Source organism: Camelus dromedarius, chromosome X (assembly GCF_036321535.1).
Source record: "Camelus dromedarius isolate mCamDro1 chromosome X, mCamDro1.pat, whole genome shotgun sequence".
In the NCBI taxonomy this organism is placed as follows: Eukaryota; Metazoa; Chordata; class Mammalia; order Artiodactyla; family Camelidae; genus Camelus; species Camelus dromedarius.
Genome location: NC_087472.1, coordinates 66,872,215 through 66,893,321, shown reverse-complemented (window position 1 = coordinate 66,893,321; position 21,107 = coordinate 66,872,215).

Genomic DNA, 21,107 nt, shown 5'->3' with positions numbered 1-21,107 from the left:
TGCTCAGTTCTGAGAGATAAGTGTGTGTGAAAGCCGTCCTTCACCTAGGTTGTTGGGAACACAAAGTTTCTATACAGTTGCAAACACCTCTCCATACATATATAAGGGGAGGTACTAGCTCCAACTCTGTTTTACAGTGAAAACTGCAGGAACTTCAAACCGGCACTAGGAAACACACTGAGAATCCTGAGTAAAAGTTTCTCCTGCAACCCGTTCCCTTTGTGCTAGATGAACGAACGTCTCTCCACATGCTCAGTTCTGAGAGATAAGTGTGTGTGAAAGCCGTCCTTCACCTAGCTTGTTGGGAACAAAAAGTTTCTATACAGTTGCAAACTACTCTCCATACATATATATGGGGACGTACTAGCTCCAACTCGGTTTTACAGTGAAATCTGCAGGAACTTCAAACCGGAACTAGGAAACAGACTGAGAAACCTGAGTAAAAGATTCTCCTGCAACCCGTTCCCTTTGTGCTAGATGAACGAACTTCTCTCCACATGCTCAGTTCTGAGAGAGACGTGTGTGTGAAAGCCGTCCTTCACCTAGCTTGTTGGGAACACAAAGTTTCTATACAGTTGCAAACACCTCTCCATACATATATAAGGGGAGGTACTAGCTCCAACTCGGTTATACAGTGAAAACTGCAGGAACTTCAAACCGGCACTAGGAAACAGACTGAGAAACCTGAGTAAAAGTTTCTCCAGCAACCCTGTCCATTTGTGCTAGATGAACGAACGTCTCTCCACATGCTCAGTTCTGAGAGATAAGTGTGTGTGAAAGCCGTCCTTAACCTAGGTTGTTGGGAACACAAAGTTTCTATACAGTTGCAAATACCTCTCCATACATATATAAGGGGAGGTCCTAGCTCCAACTCGGTTTTACAGTGAAATCTGCAGGAACTTCAAACCGGCACTAGGAAACAGACTGAGAACCCTGAGTAAAAGTTTCCCCTGCAACCCGTTCCCTTAGTGCTAGATGAACGAACGTCTCTCCACATGGTCAGTTCTGAGAGATAAGTGTGTGTGAAAGCCGTCCTTCAACTAGCTTGTTTGGAACACAATGTTTCTATACAGTTGCAAACTTCTCTCCATACATATATATGGGGAGGTACTAGCTCTAACTCGGTTTTACTGTGAAAACTGCAGGAACTTCAAACCGGCACTAGGAAACACACTGAGAAACCTGAGTAAAAGTTTCTCCTGCATCCCGTTCCCTTAGAGCTAGATGAACGAACGTATCTCCACATGCTCAGTTTTGAGAGATAAGTGTGTGTGAAAGCCGTCCTTCACCTAGCTTGTTGGGAACAAACAGTTTCTATACAGTTGCAAACTACTCTCCATACATATATATGGGGACGTACTAGCTCCAAATCGGTTTTACAGTGAAATCTGCAGGAACTTCAAACCGGAACTAGGAAACAGACTGAGAAACCTGAGTAAAAGATTCTCCTGCAACCCGTTCCCTTTGTGCTAGATGAACGAACTTCTCTCCACATGCTCAGTTCTGAGAGAGACGTGTGTGTGAAAGCCGTCCTTCACCTAGCTTGTTGGGAACACAAAGTTTCTATATAGTTGCAAACACCTCTCCATACATATATAAGGGGAGGTACTAGCTCCAACTCGGTTATACAGTGAAAACTGCAGGAACTTCAAACCGACACTAGGAAACAGACTGAGAAACCTGAGGAAAAGTTTCTCCAGCAACCCTGTCCCTTTGTGCTAGATGAACGAACGTCTCTCCACATGCTCAGTTCTGAGAGATAAGTGTGTGTGAAAGCCGTCCTTCACATAGGTTGTTGGGAACACAAAGTTTCTATACAGTTGCAAACTACTCTCCATACATATATAAGGGGAGGTACTAGCTCCAACTCGGTTTTACAGTGAAATCTGCAGGAACTTCAAACCGGCACTAGGAAACAGACTGAGAACCCTGAGTAATAGTTTCCCCTGCAACCCGTTCCCTTAGTGCTAGATGAACGATCGTCACTCCACATGGTCAGTTCTGAGAGATAAGTGTGTGTGAAAGCCGTCCTTCAACTAGCTTGTTTGGAACACAATGTTTCTATACAGTTGCAAACTTCTCTCCATACATATATAAGGGGAGGTACTAGCTCCAACTCTGTTTTACAGTGAAAACTGCAGGAACTTCAAACCGGCACTAGGAAACAGACTGAGAATCCTGAGTAAAAGTTTCTCCTGCAACCCGTTCCCTTTGTGCTAGATGAACGAACGTCTCTCCACATGCTCAGTTCTGAGAGATAAGTTTGGGTGAAAGCCGTCCTTCACCTAGCTTGTTGGGAACACAAAGTTTCTATACAGTTGCAAACACCTCTCCATACATATATAAGGGGAGGTACTAGCTCCAACTCGGTTATACAGTGAAAACTGCAGGAACTTCAAACCGGCACTAGGAAACAGACTGAGAAACCTGAGTAAAAGTTTCTCCAGCAACCCTGTCCCTTTGTGCTAGATGAACGAACGTCTCTCCACATGCTCAGTTCTGAGAGATAAGTGTGTGTGAAAGCCGTCCTTAACCTAGGTTTTTGGGAACACAAAGTTTCTATACAGTTGCAAATACCTCTCCATACATATATAAGGGGAGGTACTAGCTCCAACTCGGTTTTACAGTGAAATCTGCAGGAACTTCAAACCGGCACTAGGAAACAGACTGAGAACCCTGAGTAAAAGTTTCCCCTGCAACCCGTTCCCTTAGTGCTAGATGAACGAACGTCTCTCCACATGGTCAGTTCTGAGAGATAAGTGTGTGTGAAAGCCGTCCTTCAACTAGCTTGTTTGGAACACAATGTTTCTATACAATTGCAAACTTCTCTCCATACATATATGGGGAGGTACTAGCTCCAACTCTGTTTTACAGTGAAAACTGCAGGAACTTCAAACCGGCACTAGGAAACAGACTGAAAATCCTCAGAAAAAGTTTCTCCTGCAACCCGTTCCCTTTGTGCTAGATGAACGAACGTCTCTCCACATGCTCAGTTCTGAGAGATAAATGTGTGTGAAAGCCGTCCTTCACCTAGCTTGTTGGGAACACAATGTTTCTATACAGTTGCAAACTACTCTCCATACATATATATGGGGAGGTACTAGCTCTAACTCGGTTGTACTGTGAAAACTGCAGGAACTTCAAACCGGCACTAGGAAACACACTGAGAAACCTGAGTAAAAGTTTCTCCTGCATCCCGTTCCCTTAGAGCTAGATGAACGAACGTCTCTCCACATGCTCAGTTTTGAGAGATAAGTGTGTGTGAAAGCCGTCCTTCACCTAGCTTGTTGGGAACAAACAGTTTCTATACAGTTGCAAACTACTCTCCATACATATATATGGGGACGTACTAGCTCCAACTCGGTTTTACAGTGAAATCTGCAGGAACTTCAAACCGGAACTAGGAAACAGACTTAGAAACCTGAGTAAAAGATTCTCCTGCAACCCGTTCCCTTTGTGCTAGATGAACGAACTTCTCTCCACATGCTCAGTTCTGAGAGAGACGTGTGTGTGAAAGCCGTCCTTCACCTAGCTTGTTGGGAACACAAAGTTTCTATATAGTTGCAAACACCTCTCCATACATATATAAGGGGAGGTACTAGCTCCAAATCGGTTATACAGTGAAAACTGCAGGAACTTCAAACCGACCCTAGGAAACAGACTGAGAAACCTGAGGAAAAGTTTCTCCAGCAACCCTGTCCCTTTGTGCTAGATGAACGAACGTCTCTCCACATGCTCAGTTCTGAGAGATAAGTGTGTGTGAAAGCCGTCCTTCACCTAGGTTGTTGGGAACACAAAGTTTCTATACAGTTGCAAACTACTCTCCATACATATATAAGGGGAGGTACTAGCTCCAACTCGGTTTTACAGTGAAATCTGCAGGAACTTCAAACCGGCACTAGGAAACAGACTGAGAACCCTGAGTAATAGTTTCCCCTGCAACCCGTTCCCTTAGTGCTAGATGAACGATCGTCTCTCCACATGGTCAGTTCTGAGAGATAAGTGTGTGTGAAAGCCGTCCTTCAACTAGCTTGTTTGGAACACAATGTTTCTATACAGTTGCAAACTTCTCTCCATACATATATAAGGGGAGGTACTAGCTCCAACTCTGTTTTACAGTGAAAACTGCAGGAACTTCAAACCGGCACTAGGAAACAGACTGAGAATCCTGAGTAAAAGTTTCTCCTGCAACCCGTTCCCTTTGTGGTAGATGAACGAACGTCTCTCCACATGCTCAGTTCTGAGAGATAAGTTTGTGTGAAAGCCGTCCTTCACTTAGCTTGTTGGGAACACAAAGTTTCTATACAGTTGCAAACACCTCTCCATACATATATAAGGGGATGTACTAGCTCCAACTCGGTTTTACAGTGAAATCTGCAGGAACTTCAAACCGGCACTAGGAAACAGACTGAGAAACCTCAGTAAAAGTTTCTCCTGCAACCCGTTCCCTTTGTGCTAGATGAACGAACTTCTCTCCACATGCTCAGTTCTGAGAGAGACGTATGTGTGAAAGCCGTCCTTCAACTAGCTTGTTGGGAACACAATGTTTCTATACAGTTGCAAACTACTCTCCATACATATATAAGGGGAGGTACTAGCTCCAACTCGGTTATACAGTGAAAACTGCAGGAACTTCAAACCGGCACTAGGAAACAGACTGAGAAACCTGAGTAAAAGTTTCTCCTGCAACCCTGTCCCTTTGTGCTAGATGAACGAACGTCTCTCCACATGCTCAGTTCTGAGAGATAAGTGTGTGTGAAAGCCGTCCTTCACCTAGGTTGTTGGGAACACAAAGTTTCTATACAGTTGCAAACTTCTCTCCATACATATATAAGGGGAGGTACTAGCTCCAACTCTGTTTTACAGTGAAAACTGCAGGAACTTCAAACCGGCACTAGGAAACAGACTGAGAATCCTGAGTAAAAGTTTCTCCTGCAACCCGTTCCCTTTGTGCTAGATGAACGAACGTCTCTCCACATGCTCAGTTCTGAGTGATAAGTTTGTGTGAAAGCCGTCCTTCACTTAGCTTGTTGGGAACACAAAGTTTCTATACAGTTGCAAACACCTCTCCATACATATATAAGGGGATGTACTAGCTCCAACTCGGTTTTACAGTGAAATCTGCAGGAACTTCAAACCGGCACTAGGAAACAGACTGAGAAACCTCAGTAAAAGTTTCTCCTGCAACCCGTTCCCTTTGTGCTAGATGAACGAACTTCTCTCCACATGCTCAGTTCTGAGAGAGACGTATGTGTGAAAGCCGTCCTTCAACTAGCTTGTTGGGAACACAATGTTTCTATACAGTTGCAAACTACTCTCCATACATATATAAGGGGAGGTACTAGCTCCAACTCGGTTATACAGTGAAAACTGCAGGAACTTCAAACCGGCACTAGGAACAGACTGAGAAACCTGAGTAAAAGTTTCTCCTGCAACCCTGTCCCTTTGTGCTAGATGAACGAACGTCTCTCCACATGCTCAGTTCTGAGAGATAAGTGTGTGTGAAAGCCGTCCTTCACCTAGGTTGTTGGGAACACAAAGTTTCTATACAGTTGCAAACACCTTTCCATACATATATAAGGGGAGGTACTAGCTCCAACTCGGTTTTACAGTGAAATCTGCAGGAACTACAAACCGGCACTAGGAAACAGACTGAGAACCCTGAGTAAAAGTTTCTCCTGCAACCTGTTCCCTTAGTGCTAGATGAACGAACGTCTCTCCACATGGTCAGTTCTGAGAGATAAGTGTGTGTGAAAGCCGTCCTTCAACTAGCTTGTTTGGAACACAATGTTTCTATACAGTTGCAAACTTCTCTCCATACATATATAAGGGGAGGTACTAGCTCCAACTCTGTTTTACAGTGAAAACTGCAGGAACTTCAAACCGGCACTAGGAAACAGACTGAGAATCCTGAGTAAAAGTTTCTCCTGCAACCCGTTCCCTTTGTGCTAGATGAACGAACGTCTCTCCACATGCTCAGTTCTGAGAGATAAGTGTGTGTGAAAGCCGTCCTTCACTTAGCTTGTTGGGAACACAAAGTTTCTATACAGTTGCAAACACCTCTCCATACATATATAAGGGGATGTACTAGCTCCAACTCGGTTTTACAGTGAAATCTGCAGGAACTTCAAACCGGCACTAGGAAACAGACTGAGAAACCTGAGTAAAAGATTCTCCTGCAACCCGTTCCCTTTGTGCTAGATGAACGAACTTCTCTCCACATGCTCAGTTCTGAGAGTGACGTATGTGTGAAAGCCGTCCTTCAACTAGCTTGTTGGGAACACAATGTTTCTATACAGTTGCAAACTACTCTCCATACATATATAAGGGGAGGTACTAGCTCCAACTCGGTTATACAGTGAAAACTGCAGGAACTTCAAACCGGCACTAGGAAACAGACTGAGAAACCTGAGTAAAAGTTTCTCCTGCAACCCGTTCCCTTTGTGCTAGATGAACGAACGTCTCTCCACATGCTCAGTTCTGAGAGATAAGTGTGTGTGAAAGCCGTCCTTCACCTAGGTTGATGGGAACACAAAGTTTCTATACAGTTGCAAACACCTCTAAATACATATATAAGGGGTGGTACTAGCTCCAACTCGGTTATACAGTGAAATCTGCAGGAACTTCAAACCGGCACTAGGAAACAGACTGAGAACCCTGAGTAAAAGTTTCCCCTGCATCTCGTTCCCTTAGTGCTAGATGAACGAAAGTCTCTCCACATGGTCAGTTCTGAGAGATAAGTGTGTGTGAAAGTCGTCCTTCAACTAGCTTGTTTGGAACACAATGTTTCTATACAGTTGCATACTTCTCTCCATACATATATAAGGGGAGGTACTAGCTCCAACTCTGTTTTACAGTGAAAACTGCAGGAACTTCAAACCGGCACTAGGAAACAGACTGAGAATCCTGAGTAAAAGTTTCTCCTGCAACCCGTTCCCTTTGTGCTAGATGAACGAACGTCTCTCCACATGCTCAGTTCTGAGAAATAATTGTGTGTGAAAGCCGTCCTTCACCAAGATTGTTGGGAACACAAAGTTTCTATACAGTTGCAAACACCTCTCCATACATATATAAGGGGAGGTACTAGCTCCAACTTGGTTTTACAGTGAAACCTGCAGGAACTTCAAACCGGCACTAGGAAACACACTGAGAAACCTGAGTAAAAGTTTCTCTTGCAACCCGTTCCTTTGTGCTAGATGAACGAACGTCTCTCCACATGCTCAGTTCTGAGAGAAAAGTGTGTGTGAATGCCGTCCTTCACCAAGCTTGTTGGGAACACAAAGTTTCTATACAGTTGCAAACACCTCTCCATACATATATAAGGGGAGGTACTAGCTCCAACTCTGTTTTACAGTGAAATCTGCAGGAACTTCAAACCGGCACTAGGAAACAGACTGAGAAACCTGAGTAAAAGTTTCTCCTGCAACCCGATCCCTTTGTGCTAGATGAACGAACGTCTCTCCACATGCTCAGTTCTGAGAGATATCTGTGGGTGAAAGCCGTCCTTCACTTAGCATGTTGGGAACACAAAGTTTCTATACAGTTGAAAACTACTCTCTATACATATATAAGGGGAGGTACTAGCTCCAACTCGGTTTTACACTGAAATCTGCAGGAACTTTAAACCGGCACTAGGAAACACACTGAGATACCTGAATAAAAGTTTCTCCTGCAACCCGTTCCCTTTGTGCTCGATGAACGAACGTCTCTCCACATGCTCAGTTCTCAGACATAAGTGTGGGTGAAAGCCGTCCTTCACCTAGCTTGTTGGGAACACAAAGTTTCTATACAGTTGCAAACACCTCTCCATACATATATAACGGGATGTACTAGCTCCAACTCGGTTTTACAGTGAAATCTGCAGGAACTTCAAACCGGCACTAGGAAACAGACTGAGAAACCTGAGTAAAAGTTTCTCCTGCAACCCGTTCCCTTTGTGTTAGATGAACGAACGTCTCTCCACATGCTCAGTTCTGAGAGATAAGTGTGTGTGAAAGCCGTCCTTCACCTAGCTTGTTGGGAACACAATGTTTCTATACAGTTGCAAACTACTCTCCATACATATATATGGGGAGGTACTAGCTCTAACTCGGTTTTACAGTGAAAACTGCAGGAACTTCAAACCGGCACTAGGAAACAAACTGAGAAACCTGAGTAAAAGTTTCTCCTGCATCCCGTTCCCTTAGAGCTAGATGAACGAACGTCTCTCCACATGCTCAGTTCTGAGAGATAAGTGTGTGTGAAAGCCGTCCTTCACCTAGCTTGTTGGGAACAAAAAGTTTCTATACAGTTGCAAACTACTCTCCATACATATATATGGGGACGTACTAGCTCCAACTCGGTTTTACAGTGAAATCTGCAGGAACTTCAAACCGGAACTAGGAAACAGACTGAGAAACCTCAGTAAAAGTTTCTCCTGCAACCCGTTCCCTTTGTGCTAGATGAACGAACTTCTCTCCAAATGCTCAGTTCTCAGAGAGACGTGTGTGTGAAAGCCGTCCTTCACCTAGCTTTTTGGGAACACAAAGTTTCTATACAGTTGCAAACTACTCTCCATATATATATAAGGGGAGGTACTAGCTCCAAATCGGTTATAAAGTGAAAACTGCAGGAACTTCAAACCGGCACTAGTAAACAGACTGAGAAACCTGAGTAAAAGTTTCTCCTGCAACCCTGTCCCTTTGTGCTAGATGAACGAACGTCTCTCCACATGCTCAGTTCTGAGAGATAAGTGTGTGTGAAAGCCGTCCTTCACCTAGGTTGTTGGGAACACAAAGTTTCTATACAGTTGCAAACACCTCTCCATACATATATAAGGGGAGGTACTAGCTCCAACTCGGTTTTACAGTGAAATCTGCAGGAACTTCAAACCGGCACTAGGAAACAGACTGAGAACCCTGAGTAAAAGTTTCCCCTGCAACCCGTTCCCTTAGTGCTAGATGAACGAACGTCTCTCCACATGGTCAGTTCTGAGAGATAAGTGTGTGTGAAAGCCGTCCTTCAACTAGCTTGTTTGGAACACAATGTTTCTATACAGTTGCAAACTTCTCTCCATACATATATAAGTGGAGGTACTAGCTACAACTCTGCTTTAGAGTGAAAACTGCAGGAACTTGAAACCGGCACTAGGAAACAGACTGAGAATCCTGAGTAAAAGTTCCTCCTGCAACCCGTTCCCTTTGTGCTAGATGAACGAACGTCTCTCCACATGCTCAGTTCTGAGAGATAAGTGTGTGTGAAAGCCGTCCTTCACCTAGCTTGTTGGGAACACTTAGTTTCTATACAGTTGCAAACACCTCTCCATACATTTATGAGGGGAAGTACTAGCTCCAACTCGGTTTTACAGAGAAAACTGCAGGAACTTCAAAAAGGCACTAGGAAACACACTGAGAATCCGAAGTAAAAGTTTCTCCTGCAACCCGTTCCCTTAGTGCTAGATGAACGAACGTCTCTCCACATGCTCAGTTCTGAGAGATAAGTGTGTGTGAAAGCCGTCCTTCACCTATCTTGTTGGGAACACAAAGTTTCTATACAGTTGCCAACACCTCTCCATACATATATAAGGGGATGTACTAGCTCCAACTCGGTTTTACAGTGAAAACTGCAGGAACTTCAAACCGGCACTAGGAAACACACTGAGAAACCTGAGTAAAAGTTTCTCCTGCATCCCTTTCCTTAGAGCTAGATGAACGAACGTCTCTCCACATGCTCAGTTCTGAGAGAGACGTGTGTGTGAAAGCCGTCCTTCACCTAGCTTGTTGGGAACACAAAGTTTCTATACAGTTGCAAACTACTCTCCATACATATATACAGAGAGGTACTAGCTCCAACTCGGTTTTACAGTGAAATCTGCAGGAACTTCAAACCGGCACTAGGAAAAAGACTGAGAAACCTGAGTAAAAGTTTCTCCTGCAACCCGTTCCCTTTGTGCTAGATTAACGAACGTCTCTCCACATGCTCACTTCTCAGAGAAAAGTGTGTGTGAAAGCCGTACTTCACCTAGCTTGTTGGGAACACAAAGTTTCTATACAGTTGCAAACACCTCTCCATACATATATTAGGGGAGGTACTAGCTCCAACTCGGTTTTACAGTGAAATCTGCAGGAACTTCAAACCGGCACTAGGAAACACACTGAGAAACCTGAGTAAAAGTTTCTCCTGCAACCCGTTCCCTTTGTGTTAGATGAACGAACGTCTCTCCACATGCTCAGTTCTGAGAGATAAGTGTGTGTGAAAGCCGTCCTTCACCTAGCTTGTTGGGAACAAAAAGTTTCTATACAGTTGCAAACTACTCTCCATACATATATATGGGGACGTACTAGCTCCAACTCGGTTTTACAGTGAAATCTGCAGGAACTTCAAACCGGCACTAGGAAACAGACTGAGAAACCTCAGTAAAAGTTTCTCCTGCAACCCGTTCCCTTTGTGCTAGATGAACGAAATTCTCTCCACATGCTCAGTTCTCAGAGAGACGTGTGTGTGAAAGCCGTCCTTCACCTAGCTTTTTGGGAACACAAAGTTTCTATACAGTTGCAAACTACTCTCCATATATATATAAGGGGAGGTACTAGCTCCAAATCGGTTATAAAGTGAAAACTGCAGGAACTTCAAACCGGCACTAGTAAACAGACTGAGAAACCTGAGTAAAAGTTTCCCCTGCAACCCTGTCCCTTTGTGCTAGATGAACGAACGTCTCTCCACATGCTCAGTTCTGAGAGATAAGTGTGTGTGAAAGCCGTCCTTCACCTAGGTTGTTGGGAACACAAAGTTTCTATACAGTTGCAAACACCTCTCCATACATATATAAGGGGAGGTACTAGCTCCAACTCGGTTTTACAGTGAAATCTGCAGGAACTTCAAACCGGCTCTAGGAAACAGACTGAGAACCCTGAGTAAAAGTTTCCCCTGCAACTCGTTCCCTTAGTGCTAGATGAACGAACGTCTCTCCACATGGTCAGTTCTGAGAGATAAGTGTGTGTGAAAGCCGTCCTTCACCTAGCTTGTTGGGAACAAAAAGTTTCTATACAGTTGCAAACACCCCTCCATACATATATAAGGGGAGGTACTAGCTCCAACTCGGTTTTACAGTGAAATCTGCAGGAACTTCAAACCGGCACTAGGAAACACACTGAGAAACCTGAGTAATAGTTTCTCCTGCAACCCGTTCCCTTTGTGCTAGATGAACGAACGTCTCTACATGCTCACTTCTCAGAGAAAAGTGTGTGTGAAAGCCGTCCTTCAGCAAGCTTGTTGGGAACACAAAGTTTCTATACAGTTGGAAACACCTCTCCATACATATATTAGGGGAGGTACTAGCTCCAACTCTGTTTTACAGTGAAATCTGCAGGAACTTCAAACCGGCACTAGGAAACAGACTGAGAAACCTGAGTAAAAGTTTCTCCTGCATCCCGTTCCCTTAGAGCTAGATGAACGAACGTCTCTCCACATGCTCAGTTCTGAGAGATAATTGTGTGTGAAAGCCGTCCTTCACCTAGCTTGTTGGGAACAAAAAGTTTCTATACAGTTGCAAACACCCCTCCATACATATATAAGGGGAGGTACTAGCTCCAACTCGGTTTTACAGTGAAATCTGCAGGAACTTCAAACCGGCACTAGGAAACACACTGAGAAACCTGAGTAATAGTTTCTCCTGCAACCCGTTCCCTTTGTGCTAGATGAACGAACGTCTCTACATGCTCACTTCTCAGAGAAAAGTGTGTGTGAAAGCCGTCCTTCAGCAAGCTTGTTGGGAACACAAAGTTTCTATACAGTTGGAAACACCTCTCCATACATATATTAGGGGAGGTACTAGCTCCAACTCTGTTTTACAGTGAAATCTGCAGGAACTTCAAACCGGCACTAGGAAACAGACTGAGAAACCTGAGTAAAAGTTTCTCCTGCATCCCGTTCCCTTAGAGCTAGATGAACGAACGTCTCTCCACATGCTCAGTTCTGAGAGATAATTGTGTGTGAAAGCCGTCCTTCACCTAGCTTGTTGGGAACAAAAAGTTTCTATACAGTTGCAAACTACTCTCCATACATATATATGGGGACGTACTAGCTCCAACTCGGTTTTACAGTGAAATCTGCAGGAACTTCAAACCGGCACTAGGAAACAGACTGAGAAACCTCAGTAAAAGTTTCTCCTGCAACCCGTTCCCTTTGTGCTAGATGAACGAAATTCTCTCCACATGCTCAGTTCTCAGAGAGACGTGTGTGTGAAAGCCGTCCTTCACCTAGCTTTTTGGGAACACAAAGTTTCTATACAGTTGCAAACTACTCTCCATATATATATAAGGGGAGGTACTAGCTCCAAATCGGTTATAAAGTGAAAACTGCAGGAACTTCAAACCGGCACTAGTAAACAGACTGAGAAACCTGAGTAAAAGTTTCCCCTGCAACCCTGTCCCTTTGTGCTAGATGAACGAACGTCTCTCCACATGCTCAGTTCTGAGAGATAAGTGTGTGTGAAAGCCGTCCTTCACCTAGGTTGTTGGGAACACAAAGTTTCTATACAGTTGCAAACACCTCTCCATACATATATAAGGGGAGGTACTAGCTCCAACTCGGTTTTACAGTGAAATCTGCAGGAACTTCAAACCGGCTCTAGGAAACAGACTGAGAACCCTGAGTAAAAGTTTCCCCTGCAACTCGTTCCCTTAGTGCTAGATGAACGAACGTCTCTCCACATGGTCAGTTCTGAGAGATAAGTGTGTGTGAAAGCCGTCCTTCAACTAGCTTGTTTGGAACACAATGTTTCTATACAGTTGCAAACTTCTCTCCATACATATATAAGGGGAGGTACTAGCTCCAACTCTGCTTTACAGTGAAAACTGCAGGAACTTCAAAACGGCACTAGGAAACAGACTGAGAATCCTGAGTAAAAGTTCCTCCTGCAACCCGTTCCCTTTGTGCTAGATGAACGAACGTCTCTCCACATGCTCAGTTCTGAGAGATAAGTTTGTGTGAAAGCCGTCCTTCACTTAGCTTGTTGGGAACACAAAGTTTCTATACAGTTGCAAACACCTCTCCATACATATATAAGGGGATGTACTAGCTCCAACTCGGTTTTACAGTGAAATCTGCAGGAACTTCAAACCGTCACTAGGAAACAGACTGAGAAACTTGAGTAAAAGTTTCTCCTGCAACCCGTTCCCTTAGTGCTAGATGAACGAACGTCTCTCCACATGCTCAGTTCTGAGAGATAAGTGTGTGTGAAAGCCGTCCTTCACCTAGCTTGTTGGGAACACAAAGTTTCTATACAGTTGCAAACACCTCTCCATACATTTATGAGGGGAAGTACTAGCTCCAACTCGGTTTTATAGTGAAAACTGCAGGAAGTTCAAAAAGGCACTAGGAAACACACTGAGAAACCGTAGTAAAAGTTTCTCCTGCAACCCGTTCCCTTTGTGCTAGATGAACGAACGTCTCTCCACATGCTCAGTTCTGAGAGATAAGTGTGTGTGAAAGCCGTCCTTCAGCAAGCTTGTTGGGAACACAAAGTTTCTATACAGTTGCAAACACCTCTCCATATATATATAAGGGGAGGTACTAGCTCCAACTCGGTTTTACAGTGAAATATGCAGGAACATCAAACCGGCACTAGGAAACACACTGAGAAACCTGAGTAATAGTTTCTCCTGCAACCCGTTCCCTTTGTGCTCAATGAACGAACGTCTCTCCACATGCTCAGTTCTCAGAGAGAAGTGTGTGTGAAAGCCGTACTTCACGTAGCTTGTTGGGAACACAAAGTTTCTATACAGTTGCAAACACCTCTCCATACATATATAAGGGGATGTACTAGCTCCAACTCGGTTTTACAGTGAAATCTGCAGGAATTTCAAACCGGCACAAGGAAACACACTGAGAAACCTGAGTAAAAGTTTCTCCTGCATCCCGTTCATTTAGAGCTAGATGAACGAACGTCTCTCCACATGCTCAGTTCTGAGAGATAAGTGTGTGTGAAATCCGTCGTTCACCTAGCTTGTTGGGAACAAAAAGTTTCTATACAGTTGCAAACAACTCTCCATACATATATATGGGGACGTACTAGCTCCAACTCGGTTTTACAGTGAAATCTGCAGGAACTTCAAACCGGAACTAGGAAACAGACTGAGAAACCTGAGTAAAAGATTCTCCTGCAACCCATTCCCTTTGTGCTAGATGAACGAACTTCTCTCCACATGCTCAGATCTGAGAGAGACGTGTGTGTGAAAGCCGTCCTTCACCTAGCTTGTTGGGAACACAAAGTTTCTATACAGTTGCAAACTACTCTCCATACATATATAAGGGGAGGTACTAGCTCCAACTCGGTTATACAGTGAAAACTGCAGGAACTTCAAACCGGCACTAGGAAACAGACTGAGAAACCTGAGTAAAAGTTTCTCCTGCAACCCTGTCCCTTTGTGCTAGATGAACGAACGTCTCTCCACATGCTCAGTTCTGAGAGATAAGTGTGTGTGAAAGCCGTCCTTCACCTAGGTTGTTGGGAACACAAAGTTTCTATACAGTTGCAAACACCTCTCCATACATTTATGAGGGGAAGTACTAGCTCCAACTCGGTTTTACAGTGAAAACTGCAGGAACTTCAAAAAGGCACTAGGAAACACACTGAGAAACCGTAGTAAAAGTTTCTCCTGCAACCCGTTCCCTTAGTGCTAGATGAACGAACGTCTCTCCACAAGCTCAGTTCTGAGAGATAAGTGTGTGTGAAAGCCGTCCTTCACCTAGCTTGTTGGGAACACAAAGTTTCTATACAGTTGCAAACACCTCTCCATACATATTTAAGGGGATGTACTAGCTCCAACTCTGTTTTACAGTGAAAACTGCAGGAACTTCAAACCGGCACTAGGAAACACACTGAGAAACCTGAGTAAAAGTTTCTCCTGCATCCCGTTCCCTTAGAGCTAGATGAACGAACGTCTCTCCACATGCTCAGTTCTGAGAGATAAGTCTGTGTGAAAGCCGTTCTTCACCTAGTTTGTTGGGAACAAAAAGTTTCTATACAGTTGCAAACTACTCTCCATACATATATATGGGGACGTACTAGCTCAAACTCGGTTTTACAGTGAAATCTGCAGGAACTTCAAACCGGAACTAGGAAACAGACTGAGAAACCTGAGTAAAAGATTCTCCTGCATCCCTGTCCCTTTGTGCTAGATGAACGAACGTCTCTCCACATGCTCAGTTCTGAGAGAGACGTGTGTGTGAAAGCCGTCCTTCACCTAGCTTGTTGGGAACACAAAGTTTCTATACAGTTGCAAACTACTCTCCATACATATATACAGAGAGGTACTAGCTCCAACTCGGTTTTACAGTGAAATCTGCAGGAACTTCAAACCGGCACTAGGAAACACACTGAGAAACCTGAGTAAAAGTTTCTCCTGCCACCTGTTCCCTTTGTGCTAGATTAACGAACGTCTCTCCACATTCTCACTTCTCAGCGAAAAGTGTGTGTGAAAGCCGTCCTTCACCTAGCTTGTTGGGAACACAAAGTTTCTATACAGTTGCAAACACCTCTCCATACATATATAAGGGGAGGTACTAGCCCCAACTCGGTTTTACAGTGAAATCTGCAGGAACTTCAAACCGGAACTAGGAAACAGACTGAGAAACCTGAGTAAAAGATTCTCCTGCAACCCGTTCCCTTTGTGCTAGATGAACGAACTTCTCTCCACATGCTCAGATCTGAGAGAGACGTGTGTGTGAAAGCCGTCCTTCACCTAGCTTGTTGGGAACACAAAGTTTCTATACAGTTGCAAACTACTCTCCATACATATATAAGGGGAGGTACTAGCTCCAACTCGGTTATACAGTGAAAACTGCAGGAACTTCAAACCGGCACTAGGAAACAGACTGAGAAACCTGAGTAAAAGTTTCTCCTGCAACCCTGTCCCTTTGTGCTAGATGAACGAACGTCTCTCCACATGCTCAGTTCTGAGAGATAAGTGTGTGTGAAAGCCGTCCTTCACCTAGGTTGTTGGGAACACAAAGTTTCTATACAGTTGCAAACACCTCTCCATACATTTATGAGGGGAAGTACTAGCTCCAACTCGGTTTTACAGTGAAAACTGCAGGAACTTAAAAAAGGCACTAGGAAACACACTGAGAAACCGTAGTAAAAGTTTCTCCTGCAACCCGTTCCCTTAGTGCTAGATGAACGAACGTCTCTCCACATGCTCAGATCTGAGAGAGACGGGTGTGTGAAAGCCGTCCTTCACCTAGCTTGTTGGGAACACAAAGTTTCTATACAGTTGCAAACTACTCTCCATACATATATACAGAGAGGTACTAGCTCCAACTCGGTTTTACAGTGAAATCTGCAGGAACTTCAAACCGGCACTAGGAAACACACTGAGAAACCTGAGTAAAAGTTTCTCCTGCCACCTGTTCCCTTTGTGCTAGATTAACGAACGTCTCTCCACATGCTCACTTCTCAGCGAAAAGTGTGTGTGAAAGCCGTCCTTCACCTAGCTTGTTGGGAACACAAATTTTCTATACAGTTGCAAACACCTCTCCATACATATATAAGGGGAGGTACTAGCCCCAACTCGGTTTTACAGTGAAATCTGCAGGAACTTCAAACCGGCACTAGGAAACACACTGAGAAACCTGAGTAATAGTTTCTCCTGCAACCCGTTCCCTTTGTGCTAGATGAACGAACGTCTCTACATGCTCACTTCTCAGAAAAAAGTGTGTGTGAAAGCCTACCTTCAGTAAGCTTGTTGGGAACACAAAGTTTCTATACAGTTGGAAACACCTCTCCATACATTTATGAGGGGAAGTACTAGCTCCAACTCGGTTTTACAGTGAAAACTGCAGGAACTTCAAAAATGCACTAGGAAACACACTGAGAAACCGTAGTAAAAGTTTCTCCTGCAACCCGTTCCCTTAGTGCTAGATGAACGAACGTCTCTCCACATGCTCAGTTCTGAGAGATAAGTGTGTGTGAAAGCCGTCCTTCACCTAGCTTGTTGGGAACACAAAGTTTCTATACAGTTGCAAACACCTCTCCATACATATATAAGGGGATGTACTAGCTCCAACTCGGTTTTACAGTGAAAACTGCAGGAACTTCAAACCGGCACTAGGAAACACACTGAGAAACCTGAGTAAAAGTTTCTCCTGCATCCCGTTCCCTTAGAGCTAGATGAACGAACGTCTCTCCACATGCTAAGTTCTGAGAGATAAGTGTGTGTGAAAGCCGTCCTTCACCTAGCTTGTTGGGAACAAAAAGTTTCTATACAGTTGCAAACTACTCTCCATACATATATATGGGGATGTACTAGCTCCAACTCGGTTTTACAGTGAAATCTGCAGGAACTTCAAACCGGCACTAGGAAACAGACTGAGAAACATGAGTAAAAGATTCTCCTGCAACCCGTTCCCTTTGTGCTAGTTGAACGAACTTCTCTCCACATGCTCAGTTCTGAGAGAGACGTGTGTGTGAAAGCCGTCCTTCACCTAGCATGTTGGGAACACAAAGTTTCTATACAGTTGCAAACTACTCTCCATACATATATACAGAGAGGTACTAGCTCCAACTCGGTTTTACAGTGAAATCTGCAGGAACTTCAAACCGGCACTAGGAAACACACTGAGAAACCTGAGTAAAAGTTTCTCCTGCCACCTGTTCCCTTTGTGCTAGATTAACGAACGTCTCTCCACATGCTCACTTCTCAGCGAAAAGTGTGTGTGAAAGCCGTCCTTCACCTAGCTTGTTGGGAACACAAAGTTTCTATACAGTTGCAAACACCTCTCCATACATATATAAGGGGAGGTACTAGCTCCAACTCGGTTTTACAGTGAAATCTGCAGGAACTTCAAACCGGCACTAGGAAACACACTGAGAAACCTGAGTAATAGTTTCTCCTGCAACCCGTTCCCTTTGTGCTAGATGAACGAACGTCTCTACATGCTCACTTCTCAGAGAAAAGTGTGTGTGAAAGCCTAACTTCAGTAAGCTTGTTGGGAACACAAAGTTTCTATACAGTTGGAAACACCTCTCCATACATATATTAGGGGAGGTACTAGCTCCAACTCTGTTTTACAGTGAAATCTGCAGGAATTTCAAACCGTCACTAGGAAACAGACTGAGAAACCTGAGTAAAAATTTCTCCTGCAACCCGTTCCCTAAGTGTTAGATGAACGAACGTCTCTCCACATGCTCAGTTCTGAGAGATAAGTGTGTGTGAAAGCCGACTTCACCAAGCTTGTTGGGAACAAAAAGTTTCTATACAGTTGCAAACTACTCTCCATACATATATATGGGGACGTACTACCTCCAACTCGGTTTTACAGTGAAATCTGCAGGAACTTCAAACCGGAACTAGGAAACAGACTGAGAAACATGAGTAAAAGATTCTCCTGCAACCCGTTACCTTTGTGCTAGATGAACGAAATTCTCTCCACATGCTCACTTCTGAGAGAGACGTGTGTGTGAAAGCCGTCCTTCACCTAGCTTGTTGGGAACACAAAGTTTCTATACAGTTGCAAACTACTCTCCATACATATATACAGAGAGGTACTAGCTCCAACACGGTTTTACAGTGAAATCTGCAGGAACTTCAAACCGGCACTAGGAAACACACTGAGAAAACTGAGTAATAATTTCTCCTGCAACCCGTTCCCTTTGTGCTAGATGAACGAACGTCTCTACATGCTCACTTCTCAGAGAAAAGTGTGTGTGAAAGCCTACCTTCAGTAAGCTTGTTGGGAACACAAAGTTTCTATACAGTTGGAAACACCTCTCCATACATATATTAGGGGAGGTACTAGCTCCAACTCTGTTTTACAGTGAAATCTGCAGGAACTTCAAACCGGCACTAGGAAACAGACTGAGAAACCTGAGTAAAAGTTTCTCCTGCAACCCGTTCCCTTAGTGTTAGATGAACCATCGTCTCTCAACATGATCAGTTCTGAGAGATAAGTGTGTGTGAAAGCCGTCCTTCACCTAGCTTGTTGGGAACACAATGTTTCTATACAGTTGCAAACTACTCTCCATACATTTATATGGGGAGGTACTAGCTCTAACGCGGTTTTACAGTGAAAACTGCAGGAACTTCAAACCGGCACTAGGAAACACACTGAGAAACCTGAGTAAAAGATTCTCCTGCCACCCGTTCCCTTTGTGCTAGATTAACGAACGTCTCTCCACATGCTCACTTCTCAGCGAAAAGTGTGTGTGAAAGCCGTCCTTCACCTAGCTTGTTGGGAACACAAAGTTTCTATACAGTTGCAACCACCTCTCCATACATATATAAGGGGAGGTACTAGCTCCAACTCGGTTTTACAGTGAAATCTGCAGGAACTTCAAACCGGCACTAGGAAACACACTGAGAAAACTGAGTAATAGTTTCTCCTGCAACCCGTTCCCTTTGTGCTAGATGAACGAACGTCTCTACATGCTCACTTCTCAGAGAAAAGTGTGTGTGAAAGCCTACCTTCAGTAAGCTTGTTGGGAACACAAAGTTTCTATACAGTTGGAAACACCTCTCCATACATATATTAGGGGAGGTACTAGCTCCAACTCTGTTTTACAGTGAAATCTGCAGGAATTTCAAACCGGCACTAGGAAACAGACTGAGAAACCTGAGTAAAAGTTTCTCCTGCAACCCGTTCCCTTATTGTTAGATGAACGAACGTCTCTCAACATGATCAGTTCTGAGAGATAAGTGTGTGTGAAAGCCGTCCTTCACCTAGCTTGTTGGGAACACAATGTTTCTATACAGTTGCAAACTACTCTCCATACATTTATATGGGGAGGTACTAGCTCTAACGCGGTTTTACAGTGAAAACTGCAGGAACTTCAACCCGGCACTAGGAAACACACTGAGAATCCTGAGTAAAAGTTTCTCCTGCATCCCTTTCCCTTAGAGCTAGATGAACGAACGTCTCTCCACATGCTCAGTTCTGAGAGATAATTGTGTGTGAAAGCCGTCCTTCACCTAGCTTGTTGGGAACACAAAGTTTCTATACAGTTGCAAACTACTCTCCATACATATATACAGAGAGGTACTAGCTCCAACTCGGTTTTACAGTGAAATCTGCAGGAACTTCAAACCGGCACTAGGAAACACACTGAGAAACCTGAGTAAAAGTTTCTCCTGCCACCCGTTCCCTTTGTGCTAGATTAACGAACGTCTCTCCACATGCTCACTTCTCAGCGAAAAGTGTGTGTGAAAGCCGTCCTTCACCTAGCTTGTTGGGAACACAAAGTTTCTATACAGTTGCAAACACCTCTCCATACATATATAAGGGGAGGTATTAGCTCCAACTCGGTTTTACAGTGAAATCTGCAGGAAATTCAAACCGGCACTAGGAAACACACTGAGAAACCTGAGTAATAGTTTCTCCTGCAACCCGTTCCCTTTGTGCTACATGAACGAACGTCTCTACATGCTCACTTCTCAGAGAAAAGTGTGTGTGAAAGCCTACCTTCAGTAAGCTTGTTGGGAACACAAAGTTTCTATACAGTTGGAAACACCTCTCCATACATATATTAGGGGAGGTACTAGCTCCAGCCCTGTTTTACAGTGAAATCTGCAGGAACTTCAAACCGGCACTAGGAAACAGACTGAGAAACCTGAGTAAAAGTTTCTCCTGCAACCCGTTCCCTTAGTGTTAGATGAACGAACGTCTCTCCACATGCTCAGTTCTGAGAGATACGTGTGTTTGAAAACCGTACTTCACCTAGCTTGTTGGGAACAAAAAGTTTCTATACAGTTGCAAACTACTCTCCATACATATATATGGGGATGTACTAGCTCCAACTCGATTTTACAGTGAAAACTGCAGGAAATTCAAACCGGAACTAGGAAACAGACTGAGAAACTTGAGTAAAAGATTCTCATGCAACCCGTTCCCTTTGTGCTAGATGAACGAACTTCTCTCCACATGCTCAGTTCTGAGAGAGACGTGTGTGTGAAAGCCGTCCTTCACCTAGCTTGTTGGGAACACAAAGTTTCTATACAGTGGCAAACTACTCTCCATACATATATACAGAGAGGTACTAGCTCCAACTCGGTTTTATAGTGAAATCTGCAGGAACTTCAAACCGGCACTAGGAAAAAGACTGAGAAACCTGAGTAAAAGTTTCTCCTGCAACC